The following is a 14,247-nucleotide window of genomic DNA, read 5'->3' as shown; positions in this document are numbered from 1 at the left end:
ACGGCCAGACGGCATCAAGATTTGGAACAAGAAGCCTGTGCAAACCAAACTTGGGTTGGACATCGTATCTGCATTAAGTCAAGATGTTGTTGAGAGGAGACTTTGGACAGTGGCGCGAATTCGGCGGGACAATTGGCAGACTTAGAATTGTCGCCTGCCAGCGCCAGTGGGTGACTGAATATATGTTTACAGACATTGCTGGTAAACCCGTGTGTCTTATTAGTGGAGCTAATGTGGCTGTAATTAAGGAATTTAATTTAAGACGGCACTACGAGACAAAAGAAGAATGGTCCGTTTTGGGGGAAGAGGGTGTCTTGAGCCTCGCTTGATACACAGTACGTGGCAAAGGCAACCCATCCATTGTCTACCGCTTGTCCCTTTCAGGTAAGCCGGAGCTGGGTCAAAACACCGTTTTTAGGATCTCCTGTGGCACTCTTCACCTCCAAAACCCGTTCAGGGCTTCAATACCTGGGGACTCACCTTTGTTTGTCCAAGCTGAATTTCATTTCTGTGCAGCTTCGAGAAATCGTCCATTTTCAGGTTCCCTGTCAGCCTCGTTGGCGCAGTAGGCAGCGCGTCAGTCTCATAATCTGAAGGTCGTGAGTTCGAGCCTCACACGAGGCAGGTGTTTTGGTACAGAGTTGGTCCATCCATTTTGTACCTCTTCTACCCATTTCGAGGACGCTGGAGCCTTAGAACCACTCCTTTGTAGTGGATTTTCAGCCTCCTCCGATGCGAGATCTAGAACAGGGATCAATCCAAATCATTCTGCCATTGACCGTGGAAAGCCTTCCCATCTGTTTGATTTCAAGACTCACACGTGGCAGGCGATCCTCCCCTATGGATGTGTGCCGGCCCTCTGAAACCACTTCATCCAACTTTCACCACAATTCCTCTTTCTTTTCTCAGGTCAGAATTGCGGGGCACCACACGTTGGCTCCCAAATGACTCCTACCTGTTATTTCTTCTAGGACACTTTGTCCAGGTAGGGTTAGGAATGTCTTTGCATTGGAAGCGGATGAACAAGGGCTGATAATTGGTTATCAGCAGCTCCCGAGCTGAGTCTCTGGAGGTTGCCTGGAGTTCCTTTGCCAACAGGGTCCATGGAGAGGGATAATTTGAAGTCATTCTTGCCTGACTGTTAAGTTGGAACAAGAAGTCTATGCAAACCAAACTTGGGTTGGACATCGTATCTGCATTAAGTCAAGATGTTGTTGAGAGTAGACTTTGGAGAGTGGCGCGAATTCGACGAGACAATTGGCAGACTTGTAAGGGCTGGTGGCTGAGCGTTAGAACTGTCGCCTGCCACATGTGAATCACGAAATCACAAGGTAGTGACTTGTAGCCTCACGCAAGCGATGTGCTTTGATGCGCAGTACGTGGCAGAGTTTGTGCATCCATTTTAAGCGTCTGGAGAGGAGAGTTTGGACAGTAGCGCGAATTCAGCGGGACAATTGGCGGACATGCAAGGGTTGTTAGCTCAGCGGTAGAATTGTCGCCTGCCATGCGCAAGTCTCGAAAACTGGCGGTGTTGAGCTCTATCCTCACGGGAGGCATGTTTTGATGCGCAGTTCGGCCACACATTTTTTGGATGTCCTGTCACACCCAAGACGGCAGCTCATCCTGGGCTTGAAGAACTGGCAACTCTGCTTCATTTGTTGACGGCTTCAAGGAATGGTCCGTTTTGGGGGGAGATGGTGCCTTGAGGCTCTCTTGATACACAGTACGTGGCAAAGGCAACCCATCCATTGTCTACCGCTTGTCCCTTTCGGGTAAGGCGGAGGTGGGGCAAAACGCAGTTTCCCTGACCGGGAATCGAACCCGGGCCGCGGCGGTGAGAGCGCCGAATCCTGACCACTAGACCATCAGGGAGCTGCCACAGAGGTGTCTTGATGAGTGACGCGTGGGTGTATCGGGCTACATTTTCCGCTGCGCCTCGAGCGGAGCGCTTGGGCAATGGCGCGAATTCGTTGAGAAAACTGCCACGTGTGTGAGCATTGGTGGTTCAGTGGTAGAATTCTCGCCTGCCACGCGGGAGACCCGGGTTCGATTCCCGGCCAATGCACGGTTCCTTTATGCGTGGGGTCTTGGGGGGCATTAAGTTTGTTCTCGGTCACGGCCAGACGGCATCAAGATTTGGAACAAGAAGCCTGTGCAAACCAAACTTGGGTTGGACATCGTATCTGCATTAAGTCAAGATGTTGTTGAGAGGAGACTTTGGAGAGTGGCGCGAATTCGGCGGGACAATTGGCAGACTTAGAATTGTCGCCTGCCAGCGCCAGTGGGTGACTGAATATATGTTTACAGACATTGCTGGTAAACCCGTGTGTCTTATTAGTGGAGCTAATGTGGCTGTAATTAAGGAATTTAATTTAAGACGGCACTACGAGACAAAAGAAGAATGGTCCGTTTTGGGGGAAGAGGGTGTCTTGAGCCTCGCTTGATACACAGTACGTGGCAAAGGCAACCCATCCATTGTCTACCGCTTGTCCCTTTCAGGTAAGCCGGAGCTGGGTCAAAACACCGTTTTTAGGATCTCCTGTGGCACTCTTCACCTCCAAAACCCGTTCAGGGCTTCAATACCTGGGGACTCACCTTTGTTTGTCCAAGCTGAATTTCATTTCTGTGCAGCTTCGAGAAATCGTCCATTTTCAGGTTCCCTGTCAGCCTCGTTGGCGCAGTAGGCAGCGCGTCAGTCTCATAATCTGAAGGTCGTGAGTTCGAGCCTCACACGAGGCAGGTGTTTTGGTACAGAGTTGGTCCATCCATTTTGTACCTCTTCTACCCATTTCGAGGACGCTGGAGCCTTAGAACCACTCCTTTGTAGTGGATTTTCAGCCTCCTCCGATGCGAGATCTAGAACAGGGATCAATCCAAATCATTCTGCCATTGACCGTGGAAAGCCTTCCCATCTGTTTGATTTCAAGACTCACACGTGGCAGGCGATCCTCCCCTATGGATGTGTGCCGGCCCTCTGAAACCACTTCATCCAACTTTCACCACAATTCCTCTTTCTTTTCTCAGGTCAGAATTGCGGGGCACCACACGTTGGCTCCCAAATGACTCCTACCTGTTATTTCTTCTAGGACACTTTGTCCAGGTAGGGTTAGGAATGTCTTTGCATTGGAAGCGGATGAACAAGGGCTGATAATTGGTTATCAGCAGCTCCCGAGCTGAGTCTCTGGAGGTTGCCTGGAGTTCCTTTGCCAACAGGGTCCATGGAGAGGGATAATTTGAAGTCATTCTTGCCTGACTGTTAAGTTGGAACAAGAAGTCTATGCAAACCAAACTTGGGTTGGACATCGTATCTGCATTAAGTCAAGATGTTGTTGAGAGTAGACTTTGGAGAGTGGCGCGAATTCGACGAGACAATTGGCAGACTTGTAAGGGCTGGTGGCTGAGCGTTAGAACTGTCGCCTGCCACATGTGAATCACGAAATCACAAGGTAGTGACTTGTAGCCTCACGCAAGCGATGTGCTTTGATGCGCAGTACGTGGCAGAGTTTGTGCATCCATTTTAAGCGTCTGGAGAGGAGAGTTTGGACAGTAGCGCGAATTCAGCGGGACAATTGGCGGACATGCAAGGGTTGTTAGCTCAGCGGTAGAATTGTCGCCTGCCATGCGCAAGTCTCGAAAACTGGCGGTGTTGAGCTCTATCCTCACGGGAGGCATGTTTTGATGCGCAGTTCGGCCACACATTTTTTGGATGTCCTGTCACACCCTTCACCTCCAAGACGGCAGCTCATCCTGGGCTTGAAGAACTGGCAACTCTGCTTCATTTGTTGACGGCTTCAAGGAATGGTCCGTTTTGGGGGGAGATGGTGCCTTGAGGCTCTCTTGATACACAGTACGTGGCAAAGGCAACCCATCCATTGTCTACCGCTTGTCCCTTTCGGGTAAGGCGGAGGTGGGGCAAAACGCAGTTTCCCTGACCGGGAATCGAACCCGGGCCGCGGCGGTGAGAGCGCCGAATCCTGACCACTAGACCATCAGGGAGCTGCCACAGAGGTGTCTTGATGAGTGACGCGTGGGTGTATCGGGCTACATTTTCCGCTGCGCCTCGAGAGGAGCGCTTGGGCAATGGCGCGAATTCGTTGAGAAAACTGCCACGTGTGTGAGCATTGGTGGTTCAGTGGTAGAATTCTCGCCTGCCACGCGGGAGACCCGGGTTCGATTCCCGGCCAATGCACGGTTCCTTTATGCGTGGGGTCTTGGGGGGCATTAAGTTTGTTCTCGGTCACGGCCAGACGGCATCAAGATTTGGAACAAGAAGCCTGTGCAAACCAAACTTGGGTTGGACATCGTATCTGCATTAAGTCAAGATGTTGTTGAGAGGAGACTTTGGAGAGTGGCGCGAATTCGGCGGGACAATTGGCAGACTTAGAATTGTCGCCTGCCAGCGCCAGTGGGTGACTGAATATATGTTTACAGACATTGCTGGTAAACCCGTGTGTCTTATTAGTGGAGCTAATGTGGCTGTAATTAAGGAATTTAATTTAAGACGGCACTACGAGACAAAAGAAGAATGGTCCGTTTTGGGGGAAGAGGGTGTCTTGAGCCTCGCTTGATACACAGTACGTGGCAAAGGCAACCCATCCATTGTCTACCGCTTGTCCCTTTCAGGTAAGCCGGAGCTGGGTCAAAACACCGTTTTTAGGATCTCCTGTGGCACTCTTCACCTCCAAAACCCGTTCAGGGCTTCAATACCTGGGGACTCACCTTTGTTTGTCCAAGCTGAATTTCATTTCTGTGCAGCTTCGAGAAATCGTCCATTTTCAGGTTCCCTGTCAGCCTCGTTGGCGCAGTAGGCAGCGCGTCAGTCTCATAATCTGAAGGTCGTGAGTTCGAGCCTCACACGAGGCAGGTGTTTTGGTACAGAGTTGGTCCATCCATTTTGTACCTCTTCTACCCATTTCGAGGACGCTGGAGCCTTAGAACCACTCCTTTGTAGTGGATTTTCAGCCTCCTCCGATGCGAGATCTAGAACAGGGATCAATCCAAATCATTCTGCCATTGACCGTGGAAAGCCTTCCCATCTGTTTGATTTCAAGACTCACACGTGGCAGGCGATCCTCCCCTATGGATGTGTGCCGGCCCTCTGAAACCACTTCATCCAACTTTCACCACAATTCCTCTTTCTTTTCTCAGGTCAGAATTGCGGGGCACCACACGTTGGCTCCCAAATGACTCCTACCTGTTATTTCTTCTAGGACACTTTGTCCAGGTAGGGTTAGGAATGTCTTTGCATTGGAAGCGGATGAACAAGGGCTGATAATTGGTTATCAGCAGCTCCCGAGCTGAGTCTCTGGAGGTTGCCTGGAGTTCCTTTGCCAACAGGGTCCATGGAGAGGGATAATTTGAAGTCATTCTTGCCTGACTGTTAAGTTGGAACAAGAAGTCTATGCAAACCAAACTTGGGTTGGACATCGTATCTGCATTAAGTCAAGATGTTGTTGAGAGTAGACTTTGGAGAGTGGCGCGAATTCGACGAGACAATTGGCAGACTTGTAAGGGCTGGTGGCTGAGCGTTAGAACTGTCGCCTGCCACATGTGAATCACGAAATCACAAGGTAGTGACTTGTAGCCTCACGCAAGCGATGTGCTTTGATGCGCAGTACGTGGCAGAGTTTGTGCATCCATTTTAAGCGTCTGGAGAGGAGAGTTTGGACAGTAGCGCGAATTCAGCGGGACAATTGGCGGACATGCAAGGGTTGTTAGCTCAGCGGTAGAATTGTCGCCTGCCATGCGCAAGTCTCGAAAACTGGCGGTGTTGAGCTCTATCCTCACGGGAGGCATGTTTTGATGCGCAGTTCGGCCACACATTTTTTGGATGTCCTGTCACACCCAAGACGGCAGCTCATCCTGGGCTTGAAGAACTGGCAACTCTGCTTCATTTGTTGACGGCTTCAAGGAATGGTCCGTTTTGGGGGGAGATGGTGCCTTGAGGCTCTCTTGATACACAGTACGTGGCAAAGGCAACCCATCCATTGTCTACCGCTTGTCCCTTTCGGGTAAGGCGGAGGTGGGGCAAAACGCAGTTTCCCTGACCGGGAATCGAACCCGGGCCGCGGCGGTGAGAGCGCCGAATCCTGACCACTAGACCATCAGGGAGCTGCCACAGAGGTGTCTTGATGAGTGACGCGTGGGTGTATCGGGCTACATTTTCCGCTGCGCCTCGAGCGGAGCGCTTGGGCAATGGCGCGAATTCGTTGAGAAAACTGCCACGTGTGTGAGCATTGGTGGTTCAGTGGTAGAATTCTCGCCTGCCACGCGGGAGACCCGGGTTCGATTCCCGGCCAATGCACGGTTCCTTTATGCGTGGGGTCTTGGGGGGCATTAAGTTTGTTCTCGGTCACGGCCAGACGGCATCAAGATTTGGAACAAGAAGCCTGTGCAAACCAAACTTGGGTTGGACATCGTATCTGCATTAAGTCAAGATGTTGTTGAGAGGAGACTTTGGAGAGTGGCGCGAATTCGGCGGGACAATTGGCAGACTTAGAATTGTCGCCTGCCAGCGCCAGTGGGTGACTGAATATATGTTTACAGACATTGCTGGTAAACCCGTGTGTCTTATTAGTGGAGCTAATGTGGCTGTAATTAAGGAATTTAATTTAAGACGGCACTACGAGACAAAAGAAGAATGGTCCGTTTTGGGGGAAGAGGGTGTCTTGAGCCTCGCTTGATACACAGTACGTGGCAAAGGCAACCCATCCATTGTCTACCGCTTGTCCCTTTCAGGTAAGCCGGAGCTGGGTCAAAACACCGTTTTTAGGATCTCCTGTGGCACTCTTCACCTCCAAAACCCGTTCAGGGCTTCAATACCTGGGGACTCACCTTTGTTTGTCCAAGCTGAATTTCATTTCTGTGCAGCTTCGAGAAATCGTCCATTTTCAGGTTCCCTGTCAGCCTCGTTGGCGCAGTAGGCAGCGCGTCAGTCTCATAATCTGAAGGTCGTGAGTTCGAGCCTCACACGAGGCAGGTGTTTTGGTACAGAGTTGGTCCATCCATTTTGTACCTCTTCTACCCATTTCGAGGACGCTGGAGCCTTAGAACCACTCCTTTGTAGTGGATTTTCAGCCTCCTCCGATGCGAGATCTAGAACAGGGATCAATCCAAATCATTCTGCCATTGACCGTGGAAAGCCTTCCCATCTGTTTGATTTCAAGACTCACACGTGGCAGGCGATCCTCCCCTATGGATGTGTGCCGGCCCTCTGAAACCACTTCATCCAACTTTCACCACAATTCCTCTTTCTTTTCTCAGGTCAGAATTGCGGGGCACCACACGTTGGCTCCCAAATGACTCCTACCTGTTATTTCTTCTAGGACACTTTGTCCAGGTAGGGTTAGGAATGTCTTTGCATTGGAAGCGGATGAACAAGGGCTGATAATTGGTTATCAGCAGCTCCCGAGCTGAGTCTCTGGAGGTTGCCTGGAGTTCCTTTGCCAACAGGGTCCATGGAGAGGGATAATTTGAAGTCATTCTTGCCTGACTGTTAAGTTGGAACAAGAAGTCTATGCAAACCAAACTTGGGTTGGACATCGTATCTGCATTAAGTCAAGATGTTGTTGAGAGTAGACTTTGGAGAGTGGCGCGAATTCGACGAGACAATTGGCAGACTTGTAAGGGCTGGTGGCTGAGCGTTAGAACTGTCGCCTGCCACATGTGAATCACGAAATCACAAGGTAGTGACTTGTAGCCTCACGCAAGCGATGTGCTTTGATGCGCAGTACGTGGCAGAGTTTGTGCATCCATTTTAAGCGTCTGGAGAGGAGAGTTTGGACAGTAGCGCGAATTCAGCGGGACAATTGGCGGACATGCAAGGGTTGTTAGCTCAGCGGTAGAATTGTCGCCTGCCATGCGCAAGTCTCGAAAACTGGCGGTGTTGAGCTCTATCCTCACGGGAGGCATGTTTTGATGCGCAGTTCGGCCACACATTTTTTGGATGTCCTGTCACACCCTTCACCTCCAAGACGGCAGCTCATCCTGGGCTTGAAGAACTGGCAACTCTGCTTCATTTGTTGACGGCTTCAAGGAATGGTCCGTTTTGGGGGGAGATGGTGCCTTGAGGCTCTCTTGATACACAGTACGTGGCAAAGGCAACCCATCCATTGTCTACCGCTTGTCCCTTTCGGGTAAGGCGGAGGTGGGGCAAAACGCAGTTTCCCTGACCGGGAATCGAACCCGGGCCGCGGCGGTGAGAGCGCCGAATCCTGACCACTAGACCATCAGGGAGCTGCCACAGAGGTGTCTTGATGAGTGACGCGTGGGTGTATCGGGCTACATTTTCCGCTGCGCCTCGAGAGGAGCGCTTGGGCAATGGCGCGAATTCGTTGAGAAAACTGCCACGTGTGTGAGCATTGGTGGTTCAGTGGTAGAATTCTCGCCTGCCACGCGGGAGACCCGGGTTCGATTCCCGGCCAATGCACGGTTCCTTTATGCGTGGGGTCTTGGGGGGCATTAAGTTTGTTCTCGGTCACGGCCAGACGGCATCAAGATTTGGAACAAGAAGCCTGTGCAAACCAAACTTGGGTTGGACATCGTATCTGCATTAAGTCAAGATGTTGTTGAGAGGAGACTTTGGAGAGTGGCGCGAATTCGGCGGGACAATTGGCAGACTTAGAATTGTCGCCTGCCAGCGCCAGTGGGTGACTGAATATATGTTTACAGACATTGCTGGTAAACCCGTGTGTCTTATTAGTGGAGCTAATGTGGCTGTAATTAAGGAATTTAATTTAAGACGGCACTACGAGACAAAAGAAGAATGGTCCGTTTTGGGGGAAGAGGGTGTCTTGAGCCTCGCTTGATACACAGTACGTGGCAAAGGCAACCCATCCATTGTCTACCGCTTGTCCCTTTCAGGTAAGCCGGAGCTGGGTCAAAACACCGTTTTTAGGATCTCCTGTGGCACTCTTCACCTCCAAAACCCGTTCAGGGCTTCAATACCTGGGGACTCACCTTTGTTTGTCCAAGCTGAATTTCATTTCTGTGCAGCTTCGAGAAATCGTCCATTTTCAGGTTCCCTGTCAGCCTCGTTGGCGCAGTAGGCAGCGCGTCAGTCTCATAATCTGAAGGTCGTGAGTTCGAGCCTCACACGAGGCAGGTGTTTTGGTACAGAGTTGGTCCATCCATTTTGTACCTCTTCTACCCATTTCGAGGACGCTGGAGCCTTAGAACCACTCCTTTGTAGTGGATTTTCAGCCTCCTCCGATGCGAGATCTAGAACAGGGATCAATCCAAATCATTCTGCCATTGACCGTGGAAAGCCTTCCCATCTGTTTGATTTCAAGACTCACACGTGGCAGGCGATCCTCCCCTATGGATGTGTGCCGGCCCTCTGAAACCACTTCATCCAACTTTCACCACAATTCCTCTTTCTTTTCTCAGGTCAGAATTGCGGGGCACCACACGTTGGCTCCCAAATGACTCCTACCTGTTATTTCTTCTAGGACACTTTGTCCAGGTAGGGTTAGGAATGTCTTTGCATTGGAAGCGGATGAACAAGGGCTGATAATTGGTTATCAGCAGCTCCCGAGCTGAGTCTCTGGAGGTTGCCTGGAGTTCCTTTGCCAACAGGGTCCATGGAGAGGGATAATTTGAAGTCATTCTTGCCTGACTGTTAAGTTGGAACAAGAAGTCTATGCAAACCAAACTTGGGTTGGACATCGTATCTGCATTAAGTCAAGATGTTGTTGAGAGTAGACTTTGGAGAGTGGCGCGAATTCGACGAGACAATTGGCAGACTTGTAAGGGCTGGTGGCTGAGCGTTAGAACTGTCGCCTGCCACATGTGAATCACGAAATCAGAAGGTAGTGACTTGTAGCCTCACGCAAGCGATGTGCTTTGATGCGCAGTACGTGGCAGAGTTTGTGCATCCATTTTAAGCGTCTGGAGAGGAGAGTTTGGACAGTAGCGCGAATTCAGCGGGACAATTGGCGGACATGCAAGGGTTGTTAGCTCAGCGGTAGAATTGTCGCCTGCCATGCGCAAGTCTCGAAAACTGGCGGTGTTGAGCTCTATCCTCACGGGAGGCATGTTTTGATGCGCAGTTCGGCCACACATTTTTTGGATGTCCTGTCACACCCTTCACCTCCAAGACGGCAGCTCATCCTGGGCTTGAAGAACTGGCAACTCTGCTTCATTTGTTGACGGCTTCAAGGAATGGTCCGTTTTGGGGGGAGATGGTGCCTTGAGGCTCTCTTGATACACAGTACGTGGCAAAGGCAACCCATCCATTGTCTACCGCTTGTCCCTTTCGGGTAAGGCGGAGGTGGGGCAAAACGCAGTTTCCCTGACCGGGAATCGAACCCGGGCCGCGGCGGTGAGAGCGCCGAATCCTGACCACTAGACCATCAGGGAGCTGCCACAGAGGTGTCTTGATGAGTGACGCGTGGGTGTATCGGGCTACATTTTCCGCTGCGCCTCGAGAGGAGCGCTTGGGCAATGGCGCGAATTCGTTGAGAAAACTGCCACGTGTGTGAGCATTGGTGGTTCAGTGGTAGAATTCTCGCCTGCCACGCGGGAGACCCGGGTTCGATTCCCGGCCAATGCACGGTTCCTTTATGCGTGGGGTCTTGGGGGGCATTAAGTTTGTTCTCGGTCACGGCCAGACGGCATCAAGATTTGGAACAAGAAGCCTGTGCAAACCAAACTTGGGTTGGACATCGTATCTGCATTAAGTCAAGATGTTGTTGAGAGGAGACTTTGGAGAGTGGCGCGAATTCGGCGGGACAATTGGCAGACTTAGAATTGTCGCCTGCCAGCGCCAGTGGGTGACTGAATATATGTTTACAGACATTGCTGGTAAACCCGTGTGTCTTATTAGTGGAGCTAATGTGGCTGTAATTAAGGAATTTAATTTAAGACGGCACTACGAGACAAAAGAAGAATGGTCCGTTTTGGGGGAAGAGGGTGTCTTGAGCCTCGCTTGATACACAGTACGTGGCAAAGGCAACCCATCCATTGTCTACCGCTTGTCCCTTTCAGGTAAGCCGGAGCTGGGTCAAAACACCGTTTTTAGGATCTCCTGTGGCACTCTTCACCTCCAAAACCCGTTCAGGGCTTCAATACCTGGGGACTCACCTTTGTTTGTCCAAGCTGAATTTCATTTCTGTGCAGCTTCGAGAAATCGTCCATTTTCAGGTTCCCTGTCAGCCTCGTTGGCGCAGTAGGCAGCGCGTCAGTCTCATAATCTGAAGGTCGTGAGTTCGAGCCTCACACGAGGCAGGTGTTTTGGTACAGAGTTGGTCCATCCATTTTGTACCTCTTCTACCCATTTCGAGGACGCTGGAGCCTTAGAACCACTCCTTTGTAGTGGATTTTCAGCCTCCTCCGATGCGAGATCTAGAACAGGGATCAATCCAAATCATTCTGCCATTGACCGTGGAAAGCCTTCCCATCTGTTTGATTTCAAGACTCACACGTGGCAGGCGATCCTCCCCTATGGATGTGTGCCGGCCCTCTGAAACCACTTCATCCAACTTTCACCACAATTCCTCTTTCTTTTCTCAGGTCAGAATTGCGGGGCACCACACGTTGGCTCCCAAATGACTCCTACCTGTTATTTCTTCTAGGACACTTTGTCCAGGTAGGGTTAGGAATGTCTTTGCATTGGAAGCGGATGAACAAGGGCTGATAATTGGTTATCAGCAGCTCCCGAGCTGAGTCTCTGGAGGTTGCCTGGAGTTCCTTTGCCAACAGGGTCCATGGAGAGGGATAATTTGAAGTCATTCTTGCCTGACTGTTAAGTTGGAACAAGAAGTCTATGCAAACCAAACTTGGGTTGGACATCGTATCTGCATTAAGTCAAGATGTTGTTGAGAGTAGACTTTGGAGAGTGGCGCGAATTCGACGAGACAATTGGCAGACTTGTAAGGGCTGGTGGCTGAGCGTTAGAACTGTCGCCTGCCACATGTGAATCACGAAATCAGAAGGTAGTGACTTGTAGCCTCACGCAAGCGATGTGCTTTGATGCGCAGTACGTGGCAGAGTTTGTGCATCCATTTTAAGCGTCTGGAGAGGAGAGTTTGGACAGTAGCGCGAATTCAGCGGGACAATTGGCGGACATGCAAGGGTTGTTAGCTCAGCGGTAGAATTGTCGCCTGCCATGCGCAAGTCTCGAAAACTGGCGGTGTTGAGCTCTATCCTCACGGGAGGCATGTTTTGATGCGCAGTTCGGCCACACATTTTTTGGATGTCCTGTCACACCCTTCACCTCCAAGACGGCAGCTCATCCTGGGCTTGAAGAACTGGCAACTCTGCTTCATTTGTTGACGGCTTCAAGGAATGGTCCGTTTTGGGGGGAGATGGTGCCTTGAGGCTCTCTTGATACACAGTACGTGGCAAAGGCAACCCATCCATTGTCTACCGCTTGTCCCTTTCGGGTAAGGCGGAGGTGGGGCAAAACGCAGTTTCCCTGACCGGGAATCGAACCCGGGCCGCGGCGGTGAGAGCGCCGAATCCTGACCACTAGACCATCAGGGAGCTGCCACAGAGGTGTCTTGATGAGTGACGCGTGGGTGTATCGGGCTACATTTTCCGCTGCGCCTCGAGAGGAGCGCTTGGGCAATGGCGCGAATTCGTTGAGAAAACTGCCACGTGTGTGAGCATTGGTGGTTCAGTGGTAGAATTCTCGCCTGCCACGCGGGAGACCGGGGTTCGATTCCCGGCCAATGCACGGTTCCTTTATGCGTGGGGTCTTGGGGGGCATTAAGTTTGTTCTCGGTCACGGCCAGACGGCATCAAGATTTGGAACAAGAAGCCTGTGCAAACCAAACTTGGGTTGGACATCGTATCTGCATTAAGTCAAGATGTTGTTGAGAGGAGACTTTGGAGAGTGGCGCGAATTCGGCGGGACAATTGGCAGACTTAGAATTGTCGCCTGCCAGCGCCAGTGGGTGACTGAATATATGTTTACAGACATTGCTGGTAAACCCGTGTGTCTTATTAGTGGAGCTAATGTGGCTGTAATTAAGGAATTTAATTTAAGACGGCACTACGAGACAAAAGAAGAATGGTCCGTTTTGGGGGAAGAGGGTGTCTTGAGCCTCGCTTGATACACAGTACGTGGCAAAGGCAACCCATCCATTGTCTACCGCTTGTCCCTTTCAGGTAAGCCGGAGCTGGGTCAAAACACCGTTTTTAGGATCTCCTGTGGCACTCTTCACCTCCAAAACCCGTTCAGGGCTTCAATACCTGGGGACTCACCTTTGTTTGTCCAAGCTGAATTTCATTTCTGTGCAGCTTCGAGAAATCGTCCATTTTCAGGTTCCCTGTCAGCCTCGTTGGCGCAGTAGGCAGCGCGTCAGTCTCATAATCTGAAGGTCGTGAGTTCGAGCCTCACACGAGGCAGGTGTTTTGGTACAGAGTTGGTCCATCCATTTTGTACCTCTTCTACCCATTTCGAGGACGCTGGAGCCTTAGAACCACTCCTTTGTAGTGGATTTTCAGCCTCCTCCGATGCGAGATCTAGAACAGGGATCAATCCAAATCATTCTGCCATTGACCGTGGAAAGCCTTCCCATCTGTTTGATTTCAAGACTCACACGTGGCAGGCGATCCTCCCCTATGGATGTGTGCCGGCCCTCTGAAACCACTTCATCCAACTTTCACCACAATTCCTCTTTCTTTTCTCAGGTCAGAATTGCGGGGCACCACACGTTGGCTCCCAAATGACTCCTACCTGTTATTTCTTCTAGGACACTTTGTCCAGGTAGGGTTAGGAATGTCTTTGCATTGGAAGCGGATGAACAAGGGCTGATAATTGGTTATCAGCAGCTCCCGAGCTGAGTCTCTGGAGGTTGCCTGGAGTTCCTTTGCCAACAGGGTCCATGGAGAGGGATAATTTGAAGTCATTCTTGCCTGACTGTTAAGTTGGAACAAGAAGTCTATGCAAACCAAACTTGGGTTGGACATCGTATCTGCATTAAGTCAAGATGTTGTTGAGAGTAGACTTTGGAGAGTGGCGCGAATTCGACGAGACAATTGGCAGACTTGTAAGGGCTGGTGGCTGAGCGTTAGAACTGTCGCCTGCCACATGTGAATCACGAAATCACAAGGTAGTGACTTGTAGCCTCACGCAAGCGATGTGCTTTGATGCGCAGTACGTGGCAGAGTTTGTGCATCCATTTTAAGCGTCTGGAGAGGAGAGTTTGGACAGTAGCGCGAATTCAGCGGGACAATTGGCGGACATGCAAGGGTTGTTAGCTCAGCGGTAGAATTGTCGCCTGCCATGCGCAAGTCTCGAAA

The 14,247-nt window shown here is 51.0% G+C and overlaps 19 non-coding genes across 19 annotated transcripts; 13 read left to right on the top strand and 6 right to left on the bottom strand.

Annotated features, from left to right (window-relative positions):
* The first annotated feature begins 551 nt into the window (after positions 1-551).
* trnam-cau (transfer RNA methionine (anticodon CAU)) lies at positions 552-624 on the top strand. Its single transcript has one exon. It is a non-coding gene; the product is annotated as a tRNA-Met (tRNA).
* Positions 625-1,800: 1,176 nt separating this feature from the next.
* Positions 1,801-1,872, bottom strand: trnae-cuc (transfer RNA glutamic acid (anticodon CUC)). Its single transcript has one exon. It is a non-coding gene; the product is annotated as a tRNA-Glu (tRNA).
* A 122-nt stretch (positions 1,873-1,994) lies between these two features.
* trnag-gcc (transfer RNA glycine (anticodon GCC)) lies at positions 1,995-2,065 on the top strand. The gene has a single exon. It is a non-coding gene; the product is annotated as a tRNA-Gly (tRNA).
* A 601-nt stretch (positions 2,066-2,666) lies between these two features.
* On the top strand, positions 2,667-2,739 carry trnam-cau (transfer RNA methionine (anticodon CAU)). Its single transcript has one exon. It is a non-coding gene; the product is annotated as a tRNA-Met (tRNA).
* A 1,185-nt stretch (positions 2,740-3,924) lies between these two features.
* On the bottom strand, positions 3,925-3,996 carry trnae-cuc (transfer RNA glutamic acid (anticodon CUC)). The gene has a single exon. It is a non-coding gene; the product is annotated as a tRNA-Glu (tRNA).
* Positions 3,997-4,118: 122 nt separating this feature from the next.
* On the top strand, positions 4,119-4,189 carry trnag-gcc (transfer RNA glycine (anticodon GCC)). The gene has a single exon. It is a non-coding gene; the product is annotated as a tRNA-Gly (tRNA).
* Positions 4,190-4,790: 601 nt separating this feature from the next.
* Positions 4,791-4,863, top strand: trnam-cau (transfer RNA methionine (anticodon CAU)). Its single transcript has one exon. It is a non-coding gene; the product is annotated as a tRNA-Met (tRNA).
* Positions 4,864-6,039: 1,176 nt separating this feature from the next.
* trnae-cuc (transfer RNA glutamic acid (anticodon CUC)) lies at positions 6,040-6,111 on the bottom strand. The gene has a single exon. It is a non-coding gene; the product is annotated as a tRNA-Glu (tRNA).
* Positions 6,112-6,233: 122 nt separating this feature from the next.
* Positions 6,234-6,304, top strand: trnag-gcc (transfer RNA glycine (anticodon GCC)). Its single transcript has one exon. It is a non-coding gene; the product is annotated as a tRNA-Gly (tRNA).
* A 601-nt stretch (positions 6,305-6,905) lies between these two features.
* trnam-cau (transfer RNA methionine (anticodon CAU)) lies at positions 6,906-6,978 on the top strand. Its single transcript has one exon. It is a non-coding gene; the product is annotated as a tRNA-Met (tRNA).
* A 1,185-nt stretch (positions 6,979-8,163) lies between these two features.
* trnae-cuc (transfer RNA glutamic acid (anticodon CUC)) lies at positions 8,164-8,235 on the bottom strand. Its single transcript has one exon. It is a non-coding gene; the product is annotated as a tRNA-Glu (tRNA).
* Positions 8,236-8,357: 122 nt separating this feature from the next.
* On the top strand, positions 8,358-8,428 carry trnag-gcc (transfer RNA glycine (anticodon GCC)). Its single transcript has one exon. It is a non-coding gene; the product is annotated as a tRNA-Gly (tRNA).
* A 601-nt stretch (positions 8,429-9,029) lies between these two features.
* trnam-cau (transfer RNA methionine (anticodon CAU)) lies at positions 9,030-9,102 on the top strand. Its single transcript has one exon. It is a non-coding gene; the product is annotated as a tRNA-Met (tRNA).
* A 1,185-nt stretch (positions 9,103-10,287) lies between these two features.
* Positions 10,288-10,359, bottom strand: trnae-cuc (transfer RNA glutamic acid (anticodon CUC)). Its single transcript has one exon. It is a non-coding gene; the product is annotated as a tRNA-Glu (tRNA).
* A 122-nt stretch (positions 10,360-10,481) lies between these two features.
* On the top strand, positions 10,482-10,552 carry trnag-gcc (transfer RNA glycine (anticodon GCC)). Its single transcript has one exon. It is a non-coding gene; the product is annotated as a tRNA-Gly (tRNA).
* A 601-nt stretch (positions 10,553-11,153) lies between these two features.
* trnam-cau (transfer RNA methionine (anticodon CAU)) lies at positions 11,154-11,226 on the top strand. Its single transcript has one exon. It is a non-coding gene; the product is annotated as a tRNA-Met (tRNA).
* Positions 11,227-12,411: 1,185 nt separating this feature from the next.
* Positions 12,412-12,483, bottom strand: trnae-cuc (transfer RNA glutamic acid (anticodon CUC)). The gene has a single exon. It is a non-coding gene; the product is annotated as a tRNA-Glu (tRNA).
* A 122-nt stretch (positions 12,484-12,605) lies between these two features.
* trnag-gcc (transfer RNA glycine (anticodon GCC)) lies at positions 12,606-12,676 on the top strand. The gene has a single exon. It is a non-coding gene; the product is annotated as a tRNA-Gly (tRNA).
* Positions 12,677-13,277: 601 nt separating this feature from the next.
* On the top strand, positions 13,278-13,350 carry trnam-cau (transfer RNA methionine (anticodon CAU)). Its single transcript has one exon. It is a non-coding gene; the product is annotated as a tRNA-Met (tRNA).
* The last annotated feature ends 897 nt before the right edge of the window (positions 13,351-14,247 follow it).

Source organism: Rhamphochromis longiceps, linkage group LG23, assembly GCF_057381845.1.
Source record: "Rhamphochromis longiceps isolate RC_006_pf linkage group LG23, R_longiceps_female_GT1.1, whole genome shotgun sequence".
NCBI lineage: Eukaryota > Metazoa > Chordata > Actinopteri > Cichliformes > Cichlidae > Rhamphochromis > Rhamphochromis longiceps.
The sequence above is the reverse complement of the archived record's forward strand: the minus strand, read 5'-3'. Positions and strand labels throughout refer to the sequence as shown.